The sequence below is a fragment of the Phragmites australis genome, chromosome 24 (genome assembly GCF_958298935.1).
Source record: "Phragmites australis chromosome 24, lpPhrAust1.1, whole genome shotgun sequence".
Taxonomy (NCBI): domain Eukaryota; kingdom Viridiplantae; phylum Streptophyta; class Magnoliopsida; order Poales; family Poaceae; genus Phragmites; species Phragmites australis.
In genome coordinates, this window is record NC_084944.1 from 21,422,177 (window position 1) to 21,441,924 (window position 19,748).

General features: G+C 44.0%; 1 long non-coding RNA gene across 1 annotated transcript; it reads right to left on the reverse strand.

The window, feature by feature from the left end:
* Window positions 1-17,085: 17,085 nt before the first annotated feature.
* LOC133907826 (uncharacterized) lies at window positions 17,086-19,433 on the reverse strand. The gene is made up of 3 exons (XR_009908041.1): window positions 19,319-19,433; window positions 19,130-19,225; window positions 17,086-17,441 (listed from the first exon to the last, which is right to left on the reverse strand). It is a non-coding gene; the product is annotated as an uncharacterized LOC133907826 (long non-coding RNA).
* Window positions 19,434-19,748: the final 315 nt, after the last annotated feature.

Here is a 19,748-nt window from a genome sequence, read left to right on the forward strand (position 1 = left end):
AGATCCCCTAGATGTGGTTGAGGATCACACGGCGACCACTCGGAGCTGATCGTGGACTATTCGGAGCTGGTCGAGAACCACTCGAAACTGGTCACTGAGGTGGTCGAGAAGCAAGGCAGTTGCTCAGAGGTGATCGAGGAGTGACTGCTTGATGCACACGACGTTGGATCGGTCTACTCCAACTCTTCTTCCGCTGCACTGCACGTCTAGTAGTAACGATCCATGATCCCCTACTCGCATGGTTTCCTAGTTGAACGCGGTAGAGAAAAATTTGTTTTGTGCTAGCGTAGCCTACCCGTTCCCCAACAGTGGTATCAGAGCCTACGCGCGTAGTTTTTGATCTGGATCGGTCACAGATAGATGATATGTGGTTTAAATAGATTGGATCTATTTTGTTCTTGTGATCGGTTCATGTGATGGATCGATCGATGCACGGTTTGGTGTGATTGGGATCTGATGAGGTGCGAGTCAATGAAACCATATGACCAAAAGATTAGCCCGATCTCCCACATGGCCGCTTGTGCGACTTGCCCCTACCGGCTAGAATCACCATCAGGGCTAACAGCGCGTGCTCCTGCATGGTCAGGAGAACAGCAGATCGAGGTTTTGTGTGTTTTCATCGTCTCCAGAAAACCTCACGCGATGATCAATGTGATTGATCTAGTGGAAATTGAGGCATTGTGAATGACTCAGAATTGGCACGATATGATCAATTCGATGAGATTTTCATAGCGATTTCATAGATGCGACCTATGTATTCCCTTGACCCCCTCCCCCCCCCCCCCCCCCCGCCTGCTGACCGGCCAGAGGGACTGCCGTTACATAGCGTACATGCATAGATTGTTATAGTAACGTGATCCTGTCACGACATTAGGATTCGATTCAACGCTTAACTCATTTTTGCAGAGAATGTTGTGACTGGTATGGCCTTGTTATGTATGTGATGCATGTGTGTATTTTTCATGGCTTGTGTGTCATGGTTCATTGTAGCCCAAGGTTGTTATGTTATTGTATAACGGCCTGTGTGCCGACGTGTGATGCTTTATTTTCTCATGTAATTCGTCTAGTACTACTAGGTGTAGTAGACTAGTACATGATCATGGAGGCTTGAAGCTTGATGAACCGGAGGACAAGAACTGTGGCGATGGAGATCACCATGTAAAAGGGGTCATACTATGTCACAGTTAATATGATTGCCTGTGATGTTTATTTATGTTCTTGTCATACTATTCTTTCATGAAAGGAATATGTTCTAGAGGTTCCTTATCTTGATGAACCAGCTCATAATGCATCTGCCGCTGATTGGAGGGCTTACGAGAAGCACACCAACGATTCACTTGATGTTAGTTGTCTCATGCTCGCCAGTATGTGCTTTGAGCTTCAGAAGCAATATGAGAACAGGGATGCCCATGATATGATTGTGGGACTTCGAGGCATGTTTGAGAACCAAGCTCGGGTCGAGAGGTTCAACACCTCGAAGTCTTTGTTTGCGTGCAGGTGGGCAGAAGGCAGTCCAGTTAGTCCTCATGTGATCAAGATTATTGGTTACATTGAGAGCCTGGAAAAACTTGGTTTTCCCCTTAGCCCTGAGTTGGCTACGGATGCGATTCTCCAGTCGCTCCCTGCGAGCTTCGAGCCATTCATTTTGAATTTTCATATGAATGGGATGGAGAAAAGCATGGCTGAACTGCATGGGATGCTAAAGACTATTGAGGAAAGCATTAAGAAAAGCTCTAGTCATGTGATGATGGTTCAAAAGGATAGCAAGAAGAGAAAGCGCAAGGGCAAGGCTAAAGATTCAAATGAGATCTCGAGCTCTAAGCCTAAACCTGCTGGAAAGTCCAAGGTTGGCTTTGCTGCTTCTGATGCTTGCCACCACTGCCATAAGAGTGGTCACTGGAGGAGGAACTGTAAGTTGTACTTGGAAGAACACAAGAAGAGGAAGGGAAGTAAGACTTGCACTTCAGGTATAAATGTTATTGAAATTAATATTGCTACTCGTCCTAGTGATTCATGGGTATTTGATACCGAATCGATGATTTATACTTGCAAATCGTTGTAGGGACTGAAAAGGACTAGGAAGTGTGCAAGAGGCGAGTTGGATGCTTGCATTGGCAATGGTGCAAAAGTTGTTTTGTTGGTCGTCGGCGTTTATTCCTTATCGCTACCCTCAGGATTGGTTTTGGAATTAAGTAATTGTTATTATATTCCTGCCTTGGGAAAAAACATTATCTCTTCTTCATGTTTGGAAGAAGATGGTTATGAATTCATAATAAAGAACATGTGTTGTTCGATCTTTTTGAATGGTATGCTCTATGGTAATTGTCCATTGGTGAATGGATTATATATACTAGATCTTGAGGATGTCTCTGTCTATAACATTAATACAAAGAGGGAGAATGAATTGTTGGCCCTTGTATATACATATGTATGTGGACCAATGAGTTCTACAGCCAGAGGTGGTCTTGAACTTCATTATTTTTACCGACGACTTTAGCAGATATGGTTACATCTACCTAATGAGGCACAAGTCTGAATTCTTTGAAAAGTTCAAGGAGTTCCAGAATAAGGTAAAAAATCATATAGGCAAGAAAATTAAATTTCTATGATTGGATCGTGGAGGTGAATATTTGAGCCTTGAGTTTGGTGATGATCTAAAGCGATGTGGAATTGTTCCACAGTTGACTCCCCCGGGTACGCCCTAATGAAATGGGGTGTCCGAACAGAGGAACCGAACCTTGTTAGACATGGTCGGGTCAATGATGAGCCGATCTGATCTTCCATTGTCCTTTTGGGGATACGCTATAGAAACTGCTGCTTTCGCTTTAAATATTGTTCCATCTAAAGTTGTATAAAAGATACCATATGAGATATGGACCGGGAAGCGTCCCGGATTGTCTTTTCTTAAGATATGGGGTTGTGAGGCCTATGTAAAACGTTTGACATCCAATAAGCTCACTCTCAAATCTAATAAATGCTTCTTTGTTTGGTATCCTTGGGAAACAAAAGGATATTATTTCTATAACCGGGAAGAAGGAAAAGTGTTTGTCGCTAGGAATGGTGTCTTTTTGGAGAAAGAGTTTCTCTCAAAGGGAGTTAGTGGGAGCATGGTTCAACCCAAAGAAATTTGGGAAACACCAGAAGTGTTTCAGCTCCTACTAAACCACAACTCGATATGCAAGGTGTTGCAGAACCTGTTGTGGAGACACCAACCCCACGTCGGTCGGAAAGGGTCAGTCGTGCACCAAAGAGGATTATGTTCCTAACCACGGAGCAACGCGACATATTATTATTGGACAATGATGAACCTAAGACCTACTCGAAACTGATGGTGGGATCGGATTCTGAGAAATGGCTTGGATCCATGAGATCTGAGTTAGAATCCATGCGAGAGAATCAAGTTTGGAACTTGGTCGATCCACCCGATGGTGTAAAAACCATTGAGTGTAAATGGGTTTTTTAGAAAAAGATAGACGTTGATGGAAATGTTCACATCTAGAAGGCACGATTGGTGGCAAAAGGTTTTAGGCAAATTCAAGGTGTTGATTATGATGAAACATTTTCTCCTGTCGCAATGCTAAAGTCTATCCGGATCATCCTAGCAATTGCCACATATTATGACTATGAGATATGGCAAATGGATGTAAAAACAACTTTCCCTAATGGAAACCTAAGTGAGGATGTGTACATGACACAGCCTGTAGGTTTTGTCGATCCGAAGAATGCTAGGAAGATATGCAAGCTGCAAAAGTCCATCTATGGGCTGAAGCAAGCTTCTCGGAGTTGGAATCTTCATTTTGATGAAGTGATCAAAGGGTTTGGTTTCATCAAGAATGAAGAAGGCTAGTGGGAGCGCACTTGTGTTTCTGTTCTTATATGTAGATGACATATTGATCAGAAACAATATTTCAATGCTTGATGCTGTCAAATCTTCGTTGAGAAAGAGTTTCTCAATGAAAGATATTGGAGAGGCAGCATACATATTGGGAATAAGGATCTATAGAGATAGGTCGAGAAGGTTGATCGGATTGAGCCAAAGCACATACATCGACAAGGTATGGAAATGGTTCAGTATTCCAAGAAATGTTTCTTGCCAATGTCACATGGCATCACTCTCAGCAAGAGTCAGTGTCCGTCGACACCTGATGAGCTCGAGAGGATGAGTGCGATCCCATATTCTTCCGCAATCGGGTCCATCATGTATGTCATGCTTTGTACACGTCTAGATGTCTCCTATGCTCTAAGTGTTATGAGTAGATACCAATCAAACCCGGGTGAATGTCACTGGGCAATGGTAAAGAGTATCCTCAAGTACTTGAGAAGAACTATGGATATGTTCCTAGTCAACGAAGGTGAGGAGGAGCTCGTTGTAAATGGTTACACCAATGCTAGCTTCCAAACCGACAAAGACAATTTCAAATCGAAGTCTAGTTTTGTGTTTTGCTTTAATGGAGGCGCGGTGAGTTGGAAGAGTTCCAAGAAAGAAACGGTTGCAGATTAAATGATGGAAGCCAAGTACATTGTAGCTTCTGAAGCTACAAAAGAGGCTGTTTGGGTAAGAAAATTTGTTTTTGAGTTGGGTGTGATCCCTACTGCGTCTAGTCCAATGGACCTCTATTGTGATAATAGTGGTGCCATTGCACAAGCCAAGGAGCCTAGGACGCACCAAAAGTCGAAGCACATACTACGACGCTATCACCTCATTCGAGAGATCATTGATAGAGGTGATGTAAATATATGCAAGGAGGACACAGATTCGAATATTGCTAATCCATTGATGAAGCCTCTCTCACAGCCCAAGCATGAGGTGTACTTGAGCTTTATGGGTATAAGATACTTGCATAATCGAGTCTAGTGCATGTGAGAGAATGTGTTCTATCTATGCTAATGTGCTTTTGGATAATTGGTTATCTGGTTCCTTGAATAATTATCATGTACATTGATCAGCAAGTATGTGACTTGTTTGTGAAACTCTTTGTTTTATTACGATGTTATTCTAAATGATCCCCAATCTTGTATCATTATGTGGGACAATAATGATTCATAGATTAGCACATTGACTGATTGATGATCATGTTTCACGGATCATAGATATGGAGATATCAAATCAGTAATGTGGACACATGTTAGAGAATATGGTGTTGGATAGACCCACCTTGAGATACTACTGGGATTGTTATTGATTCCAGAATGTGTAGTAACACATTTAGGGGCTTCCAAACGCTATTCCGTAACTGGGTAGTTATAAAGGTTGCTTTCGGGTATGTTATGAAACATGTCGTGGGATGTGAGCGATCAAGATGGAATTTACCCCTCCTAAATAATGAGAGAGATATCTCTGGGCCCCTCGAGGTAGTTGGATTGGGAAAGTGTATGGCCATGCCAATATGATTAAAGGGTTAATCATGATGAATCCACTACTTGATCGAGTGAATGGTTGAGCTATCACAAGGGTGGCACGAATCTCGCCTTGAGCTTAACTGGAATCGTGTGGCAAAGTGATTGGTGCATGAGTATATCAAGGTTCAGCCGATATGATCTTTGCGTGCATTTGGGAGTCAATATGTCCTGCTAGGTACCGCTATTGACTTGCAATTCGGAAACGGTTTCCGGTTAGGATGTTGCCATGTGTACAGGGATCGACCAGGATGTAGCCACAGGCCCACAGGGAAGTAATGGGAAGTGCCACGAAGCGACGCCTGCGGCTGTTCTGTTTCCTTCCCCGGGCGTGCGTGACTGATCAGTTCAACTATAAAAGCCACGGTTCACCAAGCTGATCCCTCACTGTTGTGTGAGGGAGCGCTTCTCCTTGGCTTGAGCATGGCGCCCTCCTCCTCCTCATCGTCGGAAATGACAATGGCTTCGACTGGTTCGTCACCTCCGACCCTGCCCTAGCTCCGCCTACCGTGGCGCCTCCAGAGGTGAGCGATCTTGCGGGCATGCTTGCAAGGCTAGAGCTAGTGCTTGCAAGGTTGGAACCGATGACCCTTGTGGTTCCATCCTTGCAGAGGGGGCCGCATCCCGCTGCTCTGAGGCCTCCTGACGTTGAGCCACTCCAAAACCCTAGCCACAGCCTTCCACATTATGTCCCAAAACCATAGCCGTGCGTGAGGTGCTAGCACATCGGGCTCGGCGTTTATGCCCAATACATGTGGATACCATAGGGGTGATCCTGCTATTGCGGCGTTGATCTTCTCGGCAAGTTGATCGTGACATGTTTAGGACTGGTCACGGAGCACAACACGACTACTCAGATTTGGTCGGAGAGCACAACGCGACCACTCGGATCTGGTCGGATAGCATGATACGACCAAACAGAACTGGTTGAGGTCATGACAGACCTGATTGGGAGTTGGTCGAGGAACTAGTCGAAGAGCACGACCACCTGCTCAGAGTTGGTCGAGGAGCGTGATCACCTACGTGAGGCTGGTCGTGGATCTGATCGAGAAGCTGTTCAAGGAGTTTGACGCGCACGACGTTGGATCGGTCTACTCCAACTCTTCTTCCGCTACACTACGCGTCGTGTGGTAACGATCTATGATGTCCTACTACCATGGTTTCCTAGGTGATTGCGATAGAAATTTTCTGTTTTAGGCTAGCGTAGCCTACCCGTTTCCCAACACCCCTCGGCCCTTAGTCGCAGCCAGGCTCCGGAGGCAGGGCCATTCGGAGCCCTGCGGTGGTTTGCCAGAGGTGAAGCCGATGGCTGGGCCGGGGGAGGCGCTCCGCGAGCTCCACGACCCTTAGATGCGGCCAGGCTCTGGAGGTTGGGCCATCCAGAGCCCTACGGTGGTTACTGAAGGTGAAGCCAATGGCTGGGCCGAGGTAGGTAGTCTGCAACCCCCTCGGCCCCTAACCACGGTCAGGCTACGGAGGCAGGGCCATCCGGAGCCCTGCGGTGGTTTACCGAAGGTGAAGCCGATGGCTGAGCTGGGGTAGACGGTCCACAAACCCCTCAGCCCTTAGCCGCGGCCAGGCTCTGGAGGCAGGGCCATCTGAAGCCCCGCGGTGGTTTGCCAGAGGTGAAACCGATAGCTGGGCCAGGGGAGGCCCTACGCGATCCCCTCAGCCCTTAGCCGCGGCTAGGCTTCGGAGGCTGGGCCATCCAGAGCCCCGCAGTGGTTGTTGAAGGTGAAGCCGATGGCTGGGCTAGGGGAGGCGGTCTGTGACCCCTCAGCCCTTAGCCGCGGTCAGGCTCCAGATGGCCCTCTCCACGACCCCCTCGGCCCTTAGCCGCAACCAGGCTCCGAAGGCTAGGCCATCCGGAGCCCCTCAGCGGTTGCTGGAGGTGAAGCCGATGGCTGGGCCGGGGGAGGCAGTCCATGACCTTTTTGGCCCTTAGCCACAGTCAGGCTCTGGAGGCAGGGCCATTCGGAGACCCACGGCGGTTTGCCGGAGGTGAAGCCGATGGCTGGGCCAAGGGAGGCGGTCCGTGACCCCCTCAGCCCTTAGCCGCGGCCAAGCTCTGGTGGCAGGGCCATCCGGAGCCCCGCGGTGGTTTGCCAGAGGTGAAGATGATGGCTGGGCTGGGGAAGGCGCTCTGCGATCCTCTCAACTCTTAGCCATGGCCAAGCTCTGGAGGTAGGGCCATCCGGAGCCCCACGGTGATTTGCCGTAGGAGAAGCCGATGGCTTGGCTGGGGGCGGTCCGTGACTCTCTCGGCCCTTAGCCATGGTCAGGCTCCGGACGTAGAATTTTTTTGTTTTTGGCTAGCATAGCATAGCCGTTTCCAATAGTGGTGTCAGAGCCTACATGCGTAATTTTTGATCTAGATCAGTCACATATAGATGATATGTGGTAGAAAAAGATTGGATCTTGATCGGTTCATATGATGGATCGGTTGTTGCATGGTTTGTTGTTATTGGGGTCAGATGAGGTGTGAGTCGATGGAACCATATGACCAAAAGATTAGCTCGATCTCCCACCTTGCCGTGCGTGTAACTTGCCCATACCGGCTGGAATCATCATCGGGGCTAACAGCGCGCGCTGCAGCTTGGTTAGAAGAACAGCAGATCGAGGTTGTGTGTGTTGTCATCGTTTCTAGAAACCTCACGCGATGATCAATATGATTGATGTAGTGGAAATTGAGGCATTGTGAATAACTTAGAATCGGCTTGATATGATCAAACCGATGAGATTTCCGTAGCGATTTCATTGATATGATCAAACCGCTGTGTCGTCCGAGCTTAGGACTTTTAAGGATAACATGTTTTCATCACCCTATTAGAATTTGATTATGCGCTTAACTTGTTTTTGCAGGGAATGATGTGAATTGTATGGCCTTTATGTGTATATGATGCATGTAATTTTCATTGCCTACATGTCATGGTTAATTGCAGCCAAAGGCTGTCATGTTATTGTATAACGGCCTACGTGCCAACCTGTGATGCTTCCTTTTCTCATGTAATATGACTAGTGCTATTAGGTGTAATAGACTAGTACATGATCATGGAAACTTCAAGCATGATGACCTGAAGGACAGGGACCATGGTGATGGAGATCACCATGTGAAGGGGCCATACTATGTCATAGTAAATATAATTGCCTGTGATGTTATCTATGTTCCTGTCATGCTATTTTATTCATATTTTCTATGAGACGGATATGTTTACATAATAGAATAGCCTCCCTCAGAAAAATTAAGAGTAATTGATGCCCTTCCAATAGCTGCACCTACATAGGTTTTGATCATTGTTTTGTAGGTCTGCCAAAGTAGGGTGCCATCTTTTATCTTAACCAGTTAGGGTGGATGTTAGACATCCACATGCATAGTGTTGGTTTACTTAACGAAACTATCAAAATGGTTTTGGGCTTTGGGGCATAGAGTTGGGCACCGAGGCATTTGATGGTACCTAACAAACAAGAGTCATATAGGGATGTGATTAGCAAGATGTTGCTTACCTATATCACCTAAGTTTCTAGTAGTGATGCCAAAGCTCACTAGAACCTAGTCGAATATGGATCTTGTTCCACTATATGTCGTTAGAGGGAAACAGTTTCAAAACATATAGTGGGAGTATCTTTTGTTAAATTGTTTAATGAAAGGTTTACATAAACATAGTGCTAAATTTTGCATATTTATTTCTATTGTCGATTATGGCACCTACTGTTAACGCCAATTCCAGTTTTAATTTGCGTTCGATTCTAGAAAAAGAAAAGCTATCTGGAACAAACTTTATTGATTGGTATTGAAATCTGAGAATTTTTCTCAAACAAGAGAAAAAGGATTATGTTCTAGAGGTTCCCTATCCTGATGAACCAGCTGATAATGCATCTGCCGCTGATCAGAGGGCTTCCGAGAAGCACACCAACGATTCCCTCGATGTTAGCTGTCTCATGCTTGCCACTACTTCCTCTGAGTTTCAGAAGCAATATGCGAACGAGGATGCTCACGATATTATTGTGGGAATCCAAGGCATGTTTGAGAACCAAGATAGGGCCGAGTGGTTCAACCCCTCCAAGTCCTTGTTTGTGTGCAGGTTGACAGAAGGCAGTCTAGTTAGTCCTCATGTGATCAAGATGATGGGTTACATTGAGAGCCTGGAAAACTTGGTTTTCCCCTTAGTCCTGAGTTGACTACGGATGTGATTCTCCAGTCACTCCCTGCGAGATTCGATTCATTCATTTTGAATTTTCATATGAATAGCATGGAGAAGAGTTTGGCTGAATTGCATGGGATGCTTAAGACTGTTGAGGAAAGAATTAAGAAAAGTTCTAGTCATGTGATGATGGATCAGAAGGATAGCAAGAAGAGAAAGTGCAAGGCCAAGGCTAAAGCGTCAGATGAGATCTCGAGCTCAAAGCGTAAACCTGTTGGAAAGTCCAAGGCTGGCCCTACTGCTTTTGATGTTTGCCACCACTGCCATAAGCCTGGCTATGGGTGGAGGAACTGCAAGCTATACTTTGAAGAACTCAAGAAGAAGAAGGGAAGTAATACTTCCACTTCAGGTATAAATGTTATTGAAATTAATCTTGCTACTCATCCTAATGATTCATGGGTATTTGATACTGGATCGATGATTCGTACTTGCAAATTGTTGCAAGGACTGAAAAGGACAAGGAAGTGTGTGAGAGGCGAGATGGATGCTTGTGTCGGCAGGGTGCAAAAGTTGCTGCATTGGCTATCGGTGTTTATTCCTTATTGCTACCCTCAGGAGTAGTTTTGGAATTAAATAATTGTTATTACATTGCTGCCTTAGGCAAAAACATTATCTCTTCTTCATGTTTGGAAGAAGATGGATATGATTTCATAATAAAGAATAAGTGTTGTTCGATTTATTTGAATGGTATGCTCTATGGTAATTGTCCATTGGTGAATGGGTTATATATTCTAGATCTTGAGGAAGTCCCTGTTTATTACATTAATACAAAAAAACCTCGGCTTAATGATTTGAATCCCACTTTTATTTGGCATTGTCGCTTTGGTCATATAAGTAAGAAGCACATGCAGAGGCTCCATAAAGATGGTCTTCTTGATTCATTTGATTTTGAATCATTTGATACATGCGAATCTTGTTTACTTGGCAAGATGACTAAGGCGCCTTTCACCCGTCAAGGAGAGAGGTCGAGTGAGTTTTTGGCCCTTGTACATACGGATGTATGTGGACCAATGAGCTATATCGCTAGAGGTGGTTTTTAGTACTTCATTACTTTCACTGATGACTTTAGTTGATATGGTTACATCTGTCTAATGAGGCGCAAGTTTGAGTCCTTTGAAAAGTTCTAGGAGTTTCAGAAGGAAGTACAAAATCAACTTGGCAAGATAATTAAATTTCTGCGCTCTGATCATGGAGGTGAGTATTTGAGCCATGAGTTTGGTGATCATCTAAAGCAATGTGGAATTGTTCTACAGTTGACTCCACCGGGGATGCCTCAATGGAATAGAGTGTCCGAACGGAGGAATTGGACTTTGTCGGACATGATCCAGTCCATGATGGGCCAATCTGATTTTCCATTATCATTCTAGGGATACGCTCGAGAAGACACCGTATGAGATATGGACCGGGAAGCATCCCGTGTTGTTGTCACACCCGGTTTTAACAGCCAAAACCAGATGCGGCTTATGTGTGCCCAGGATGTTCAACACACATAAGGACGTCACAGGTGAAGTAACAAAAGCAATACTTTTATTAAATAAACGTTAAACTCTTACAGCAATTGACATATATTGTCTTCTATGAAGATATCTGCAGCGGAACAGAAGCACTGGTGCCCAACAACACCGCAGGCAACTGACCGGGAGACACGCGCCTAGAACGTCACAACCTCGTCTTGATAGTCTTCAACAGCTTCACTCACTGAGCAGCAGCATACATATCGCATGGTATAGGGAAAATAGCAAGTGTGAGCACATAGAGTACTCAGCAAGTGGGGGAAAGTAATGATATGCAGGCTTATACCAAGAATAGGCTAACAAATGGTATTTTTGCGTAAATGCGAGTAATGAAAACATTTTTGGACTCAAAAGCATTAAGCAGTTATTAAATGAATGTAACCCATACAGTCCAACACGCAGCATACAAGGCTCCCCACCTTGCATACCATAACCGTCTAGTACTCCCTGTACCAGAACCATAACCACAATCATCTAGTACTCCCTGTACCAGAATCATAACCACAACCAAATCCATAACCACAACCCACTAATCATGTGAGGATCCAAGTCTCTCATATCCGTGAGCACGGCTGTTATAACAGTTTTACACTCTGCAGAGGTTGTCCAACTTTCCCCACGAGTCAGTGAATTCCATGTTGCCGTGTTCGCGAAACACTTAACACACGCCAGTGGTGTGCCGCCAAGAATCACTGTATGACACTTTCCACTAACCAGAGACTAATCCAGTGCATGTCTGCCCACTAGGTTTCACCGCCAGGCTTTACGCAAGCAATAGCTCCTACCCAGAAGCCCCCTTTTGTGCTGACCCAACGCACACTGGACAGACTCTAATCAGTATGTCACACTTTACCCATATCAGCCTCGTGGTTGGTACGTTACTTCTTGGGTTGTCGCTCCACGAACCGGTCCTTACTTAGGTTACTTGAGCAAATACTAAACCAACATCATAACCATGATAACCATCAAAACCACTTTGCTCAAGGCCTAAGGTTCCATGTTGCTAAAACATTATCATATTAATCATCATTACTGCATATGTTCATTAGTCAAAATTATGACACTTCCCAATATCCCAAAAGAAAGGCTAAGCAATCTACCAATAAAAGACTCCTAACCATAAACCATCTAGGTTCCAAGGGATGATAAGGGAATATCTAGGGAAAACCCTAACATAGGTGACTACCCATCATATTGACACTGCATGCAATTTTGTAAAACAAAACATTTAAAAACATAGGTTCAATATGATCAAGGACACTTGCCTTTTTCCTAATGCTGCTCAGTGTTGTCGAAATCTTGGTCTTGAAGTCCCTCGAACTGCTCCGGAACGTTATCGACTAATCGCGAGAACTACCGACAAACAACACAAAGGAAAACACTAAGAACAACATACCAAACATCATTAAAACACTTTAAAAACACTATGGTTGGATAGGGAAGATTTTACGAACGTTTAGACATAAGAATCTCCTAAATCAGAGTTAAGATGAAAAAAGAACAGCTTTCGGGAGATGGATTAGACTGAAAAGGAAATGATTTACCGGAACTATATATCACTGTGTCAGGCTTGACAACATCATTGCACAAGATTCAAGAAGTGTAGGGCAGACTAGACTTCGCTGACTAGGCTAAGGAGAATGATGTGGCGCTGACTTGGCATGCTATGCAAGTACCATCTTGGATTAAAGAAGGGATATGCTGAGATCTAGTATCGACCACCTATGATGGATCAAAAAGGCCGAAGGTTATGCTTCTAGGTTAAGAATACTACTAGTCACTCTATGTAGCGGTGGTGGTTCGGGTTCCGTCGGAGATGGCGATCGGGCATGTGGCCATAGACATCGATGTCGGCTTCAGTGGTGTTTCAGTGAAACGAGGGAAGCATGGCGTAGAACGCGGAAAGACTAACTCAGCGGTATGGTTGGTTTTGGAAGGGGTCATCCGAGGTAGCGGCAAAACAGCGATGACTGCTTCTAGGTTTGGTGGTGACCGCGAACAAATGTAGGAACGAAGACGCTCGCGTTCCAGGAGATTGTCTATGAAATTTTGAGGGACCGTTTGAACAAGGATGTACATATAACTCGGGAACACAATGCTATGGCATGAGTTTTGGTAGATCATCCACTAAGAGCAAGAATGATCAGCATAGATGAAACGGGTGATGGCTGCGACATGCTGTGGTTGGCATTGGCGTTCTGGTCATGTCGCTGCACAAACGGGGATGGGCTCCTAGGGTAACATAGAAGACTCTATGGGACACGTCGTGACGCGGTTGGTGCATCCACACGGCTTTCGGATTGACGGGGGACGCGAATGCAAAACCGGTGCGCGTGCTGAACACGTGCAGAAACCGGACAGCGGGTATGTCGACCTTGATTTCGATAGTTTGGCTAATCTACTGGCCGAGCTGGTTGGTGAGGGCGTGGGGAACATCATGGAACATGCACCGGTGAAAGGGCTTGGTGATTTGACCTCTGGTCGGTCGGGAACATCAATGCCAATCAGCTACAGCGCTGCTGTCTCGCGGCTGTCCGCGACGGTGACGACCATAGCGGCATAGATCGGGCTTTGATCGGGGCTAGGGCTTTACTAGGGACTTAGTATGATGCTAAAACAGTAGTAAGGGAGGAGAAGAAGAGGTTCTCACGTTGCTTTGGTGGTCGAGGAAGAAGAATTCGCGGAGAAGACGACGTAGCGCATCACGGGCGGCAGCGGCGGCGACTCCGGCGAACGGCGGCGCTCCGGCGACTCACGGACAGAGCAGCAGCGACTTCTAGGGCTTGGGGGCGTGGAATAGAGGTAGGAGAGGGCGTGCAACTCATATATATAGGGCTAGGGACGGCTGGATGAGGTAGAGTCCAAACCGAACACGATTCGGATTCGAATCCGAGTCGGTTACGATTTCCTTTTTCGCAGCTCTGTATTGCGAGGATGATATCTCTGTCGTCCGGACTCCAAATTGGACGTTTCTTGATTCTAAATTGTAGTACTCGAAAAGATCTACAACTTTGGTAGTCATTGGAACTTCTGAAAACGTTATCTTGATTTCCAAAAATGCGTCACAAGATAAACTGTCTCAACTCGGACTTCTCTGCGCAGCACTGATTTCGGGGGCCATAACTCCCAGCTCCCTTATCCAAAAGAGGACTTCCATAGGTTCAAATCGAAGCTCTCGACGAGACCTACAACTTTGGTATTATCAAGATTTGCATTTGAGGCCGTTTTGAACTCCGAAACATCATAAGAAGATGAGGCTGTCCAGGACTCCGCGAAAATTTGCTGATTTCGTGGATCCTTTGTTGGGCCATCTAGAAGACTTGGCTAAAGGTTTGGACTTGAGCAAGATTGAGCCCAAAGACACTTTAGGTATATTTAGGGTTTAGAAAAGAAACTTTTGCAGAGAAATTTGAATAGGATTTGAATTTGAATTGAGTTTGGAGTGAATTTAGAGAAACGAAAATATAAGGTTGAACAAGAATAGGACTAGATAAGGAATTCGAATTTGGATTTGGGTAGAATGTGAGAAAGAGGAGAGAGATTGACTTTAAACAAGAATTTGGATAAGATTTGAATTGAACTAGAGAAGGATCAGGTATGATCAAGGATTGAATAGATGATGAATTCAAGGACCTTGAATTCCAACCATTAAGATCCTTAACTTATTCACTACTGAGTGTTGTAAAACCTTTTCAAAATCTTTTTCATTCAAAACACCAAAGAGAAAGAAAAGGAAAAAGAACTCTAATGCATTTACCTGGTTCCTAACAAAACTCAGCATGCAATGCACACAAAATAATAACCTATATTGATTGATTGATTAAGAAAATAGGTTTTAAACCTATACTACTATTGAAGCTATTCAATACTCTTGGAAAATTTTAGAAATTTGAGAAATCTGAAAATCAGGGTGTTACAGTTGTCTTTCCTTAAGATCTGGGGTTTTAAGGCCTATGAAAAATGTTTGATGTCTGATAAGCTCGCTCCCAAATCTGATAAGTGCTTCTTTGTGGGGTATCCTAGGGAAACCAAAGGATATTATTTCTATAACCGGGAAGAAGGCAAAGTGTTTGTCGCCTGAAATGGTGTCTTTCTGGGGAAAGAGTTTCTCTTGAGGAACGTTAGTGGGAGCACGGTGCAACTTGAAGAGATTCGGGAACCATCAGAAAATGTTTCAGCTCCTACTGAACTAGAACTGGATATTGGAGAACATGTTGTGGAGACATCAGTGCCACGTCGGTCGGAAAGGGTTAGTCGCGCACCTGAGAGGTTTATGTTCCTAACCACGGAGCAACGCGATATATTATTGTTGGACAATGATGAACCTAAGACCTACTCAGAAGTGGTGGTGGGACCAGACTCTGAGAGATGGCTTGGTGCCGTGAGATCCGAGATAGAATCCATGCACGATAATCAAGTTTGGAACTTGGTTGATCCAACCGATGGTGTTAAAGTAGTTGAGTGCAAATGGGTTTTTAATAAAAAGATAGATGTTGATGGAAATGTTCACATTTATAAGGCACGATTGGTGGCGAAAGGTTTCAGGCAAATTCAAGGTGTTGATTATGATGAAACATTTTCGCCCGTCGCAATGCTAAAGTCTATCCAGATCATCCTAGCAATTGCCGCATATTATGATTATGAGATATGGTAGATGGATGTCAAAACCGCTTTCCTTAATGGAAACCTAAGTGAGGATGTGTACATGACAAAGCATGAAGGTTTTATCGACCCAAAAAATACTAGGAAGATATGTAAGCTGCAAAAGTCCATCTATGGGCTGAAGCAAGCTTCTCAAAGTTGGAATCTTCGTTTTGATGAAGTGGTAAAAGGGTTTGGCTTCCTCAAGAATGAAGAAGAGCCTTGTGTTTACAAAAAGGCTAGTGGGAGCACACTTGTGTTTCTGGTCTTATATGTGGATGACATATTGTTGATGGGGAATGATATTCCAATGCTTGATGATGTCAAATCTTCATTGTGAAAGAGTTTTTCAATGAACGATCTAGGAGAGGCAACATACATATTGGGTATAAAGATCTATAGAGATAGATCCAGAAGGATGATCGGATTAAGCCAGAATACATACATCGACAAGGTATTAAAAAGGTTCAATATGCAGGATTCGAAAAAAGGTTTCTTGCTAATGTCACATGACATCAGTCCAAGCAAGAGTCAGTGTCCTTCGACCACTGATTGGCAAGTATGTGACTTTCTCATCAAAACTCTTTGTTTATATCATGATGTTATTCTTAGTCAATCCCTGGTCGCATATCATTGTGATGATACATAAGACCAGCACATGTATTGATTGATGATCACGTTTCTTGGATCATAGGTATAGAGATACTAGGTCAATAATGTGGATATTTATGTTGGAGAACATAATATTGGATAGACCTACCATGAGATACTGTTGGGATTGTTATTACGATGTGCCATCAATTGTTATCTGAAATAGTGTACCTGCAGAATCCTTAGACCTGAGATCGTCATTGATTCCTAGAATGTGTAGTGGCATACTTTGGGGTTGCCAAATACTATTCCGTAACTGGGTAATCATAAAGGTAGTTTTCGGGTTTGTCATAAAACATGTCGTGGGGTGTGAGCGATCAAGATGGAATTTGCCCCTCCTTGATAACAGGAGAGATATCTCTGGGCCCCTCGATGTAGTTGGATTGAGAAAGTGCATAGCCATGCCAATATGATTAAAGAGTTGATCATGATGAATCCAGTACTTGATCGAGTGAATGGTTGAGCTATCACAAGGGTGGCACATATCTCTCCTTGAGCTTGACTGGTATCGTGAGGCGAAGGGATCGCTGCAAGTGTATGTCAAGGTTCAGCCGATATGATCTTTTGTGTATACTCGGGAGTCAACATGTCCTGCTAGGGACCGTTATTGATTTCTGTTTGGCAAGGGTTTCTGAGTCGTAGCCGTTTGTACACTAACTGTAACACCCCAGACACCGTGAAAGCCTGGAATGTGACTACAAACTACTCCACTTGACTTGCCAAAATTATAAAATTTCGGCAGCACCTCCTCTAAAACAAGATAAAGCGGAAGCAACAACATAGATATAGGGTGCATAAATAAAACCGCACACTAACACATAAGTATCCTAGCAAAACGAATGCATTAAGGCATTAAATTTTTTACCTCCAACAAAGCAAACTAAAACAAGTTTACCAACGCTAAGCAACACTAAGAGCTAAGCAACTCCAACACTTGCATTATTATTACAACACCACTACTGTATTAATATGTGTAATTATAACATGTAGAAGTGCTGCTACTCCCATCCCGTCCAAGCAAGCAAGCATCAAGCACCTGGAAAGGTTATTAAGAGGAGTGAGATATAAAATCTCAGCAAGCAAACTGCTTTAACAAGCTATTTAAACTACAAGTTCATTAGACATCAATTTAAAAGAGAGTAACAATAGCATAAAAACAAACCAAGTTAGACATCCAAGATTATCATCAACCTCATCTAAAAGATTAAGCCACATCCTCATATCTTCTGGAGAGGCATTCGCTTCTCAACATCCACTTCAGGAATAGGAAATAATTCAATTAAATACTGCAAAATGCAAATGCAATGCAAATACATGTCCACTGCCTTTACACCCAACAAGGTGTAAAGCTGCACCGTACCCCTCCTCGGGTAACGTACGGTGCGTACCGGTACAAGTCGCGGCCAGCAAACGGTGACATATTACTTCATATGAGGTGCAATGCAAATGAATGCATATGAAACTGTAAATACCACATCACCTCATAGCCTTCATCAACCACATACACCACAATAATAACAATCTTCATGGATATGAGAGCATAAGGCAACATAACCACATATAAACAAGTAATCGTGCCTCACCTCATCAAAACATCAATTAATCAGTTCATATTAAATGGATCATGGTTCTGAACATATAATTTAGGTGGAGGTAGAATGAATAGCATGTTAAAGCTAGAAGCAAAGCAACCTCTACGTTTACTTGCCTTTTTTCGATACAACCGACAACCTTCAAACACAATCAGGAGCACCACCACCTGATTATGAACCACACATCAGCAAAACATTCATACAAGCATGCACATACAATAGGAAACACGATCCTAACACCCCAAGCCATCGCTCAAAAGAGAACCACAAAAACAGCATATACATCCTTCTACTGATAAAGCAGTAGGGCTTCACATTTTCATATCCTTTTTTCTGCAACTGATATCATAGCAACAAACATACTTCTGGAAACTACACAACACTGGCTAAATCTTTCGTGGAGAAACCATATTTTTATCAGGTCAATATGAGCCTCTAATCTGCTGTTGAAAACAGCATTGAAAACTGTCCCGAAAAGTCTGTCAGAAACCTTCACATTTTTCCCGTAATTAATACACAAATCCAAAAATTCTAAACCGTTCACAGAAGCTATAAAACTCCATTTTCTACCACTTTCTAGTTATAGTTTTTTGTATTTGAAGCACCTAAGGTGGCCAAAACACACTCTGAACATGACTGAACTTTCTGACGATGAAACAACAGTAGCAACGTTTAAGAGGTCATAACTGGAGTTCTACTCATCCTATGACAACGTTCTCTATGCCGTTGGAAAGATTATGAAAAACTCTACAACCTTTCGTCAGATCAAATCCTAAAAATATTCAATATGATGGCAAAAAACTGGTTTGATCTACTACTGTCCAGATTCTTGACAGAGAAAATCAGTCAAGTTGAAACGATGATATATCTCAAACTACAGATGCTATGAGGGTAAACTTGTGCAAAAAGAAAGCTATTGAAGTCTCCTACAACTTTGTACATGGTAGGAAAATTTATTTTGGAAGCTAACATGCCCAAAAACGATGTTGAACAGGGACTGCACAAAACTGACGTTTTCAGAACGGGGAGGAAACAGATTTCGACCAAACCTCAACCTAAACCCCCTCTAAACTTGAGATCTAAACCACAAAAATCAACCCAAAAGGAGGGGATTAGGGTGGAGAATCCTCACCTAGGGCAACCACGAGCAACTTGACAAGAGATCAGGATTTTCCTCTTTCTTCTCCTCCTTCTCCTTCCCTTCTCCCTTTCTCCTCCTCCCTTGCTGCTGCACAGACTAGCAGCTCCACAATCCACAAGATGCAGATGAGAGGGGATGGGGTGGAGCTCAGCACAAGGAAAATAGGAGAGGAATTCCTACCTGGGTGAGAGGGGCACCGGCCCCCTTCTTCCTCCTCCTGATCTCCTCCCCCTTCTTTCTTCTTTTCCCTTCTCTTTCTTCCTTCTACATGCAGTATAGAAAAAGGTAGTGTGGCTGCTGCTATGGGGAGGGAGAGAGCAGGACTCTAGGGTTAAGAAGAAAAGGATGGTCTCTGTTTTTGTTTTCTCTTTGAATCTCAAGCTTCCAATTCGCAGCTTCATGTTCTGAAGTCCGAAGATAACATGTGAGTAGTCAAACGGAATCGTTTCGACGAGCCCTACGCATCCGTGGTCTCCGATCGTCCATCCGAGTGACGGGTCAAAAGGTCAACATTTTGCATCTTCTTTAAAATGTTCGATCAACACTTATTTATATGATTTTTGGGGTATTACACTAACCTAACGGGTCACACACGTAATGGGTTGGAACA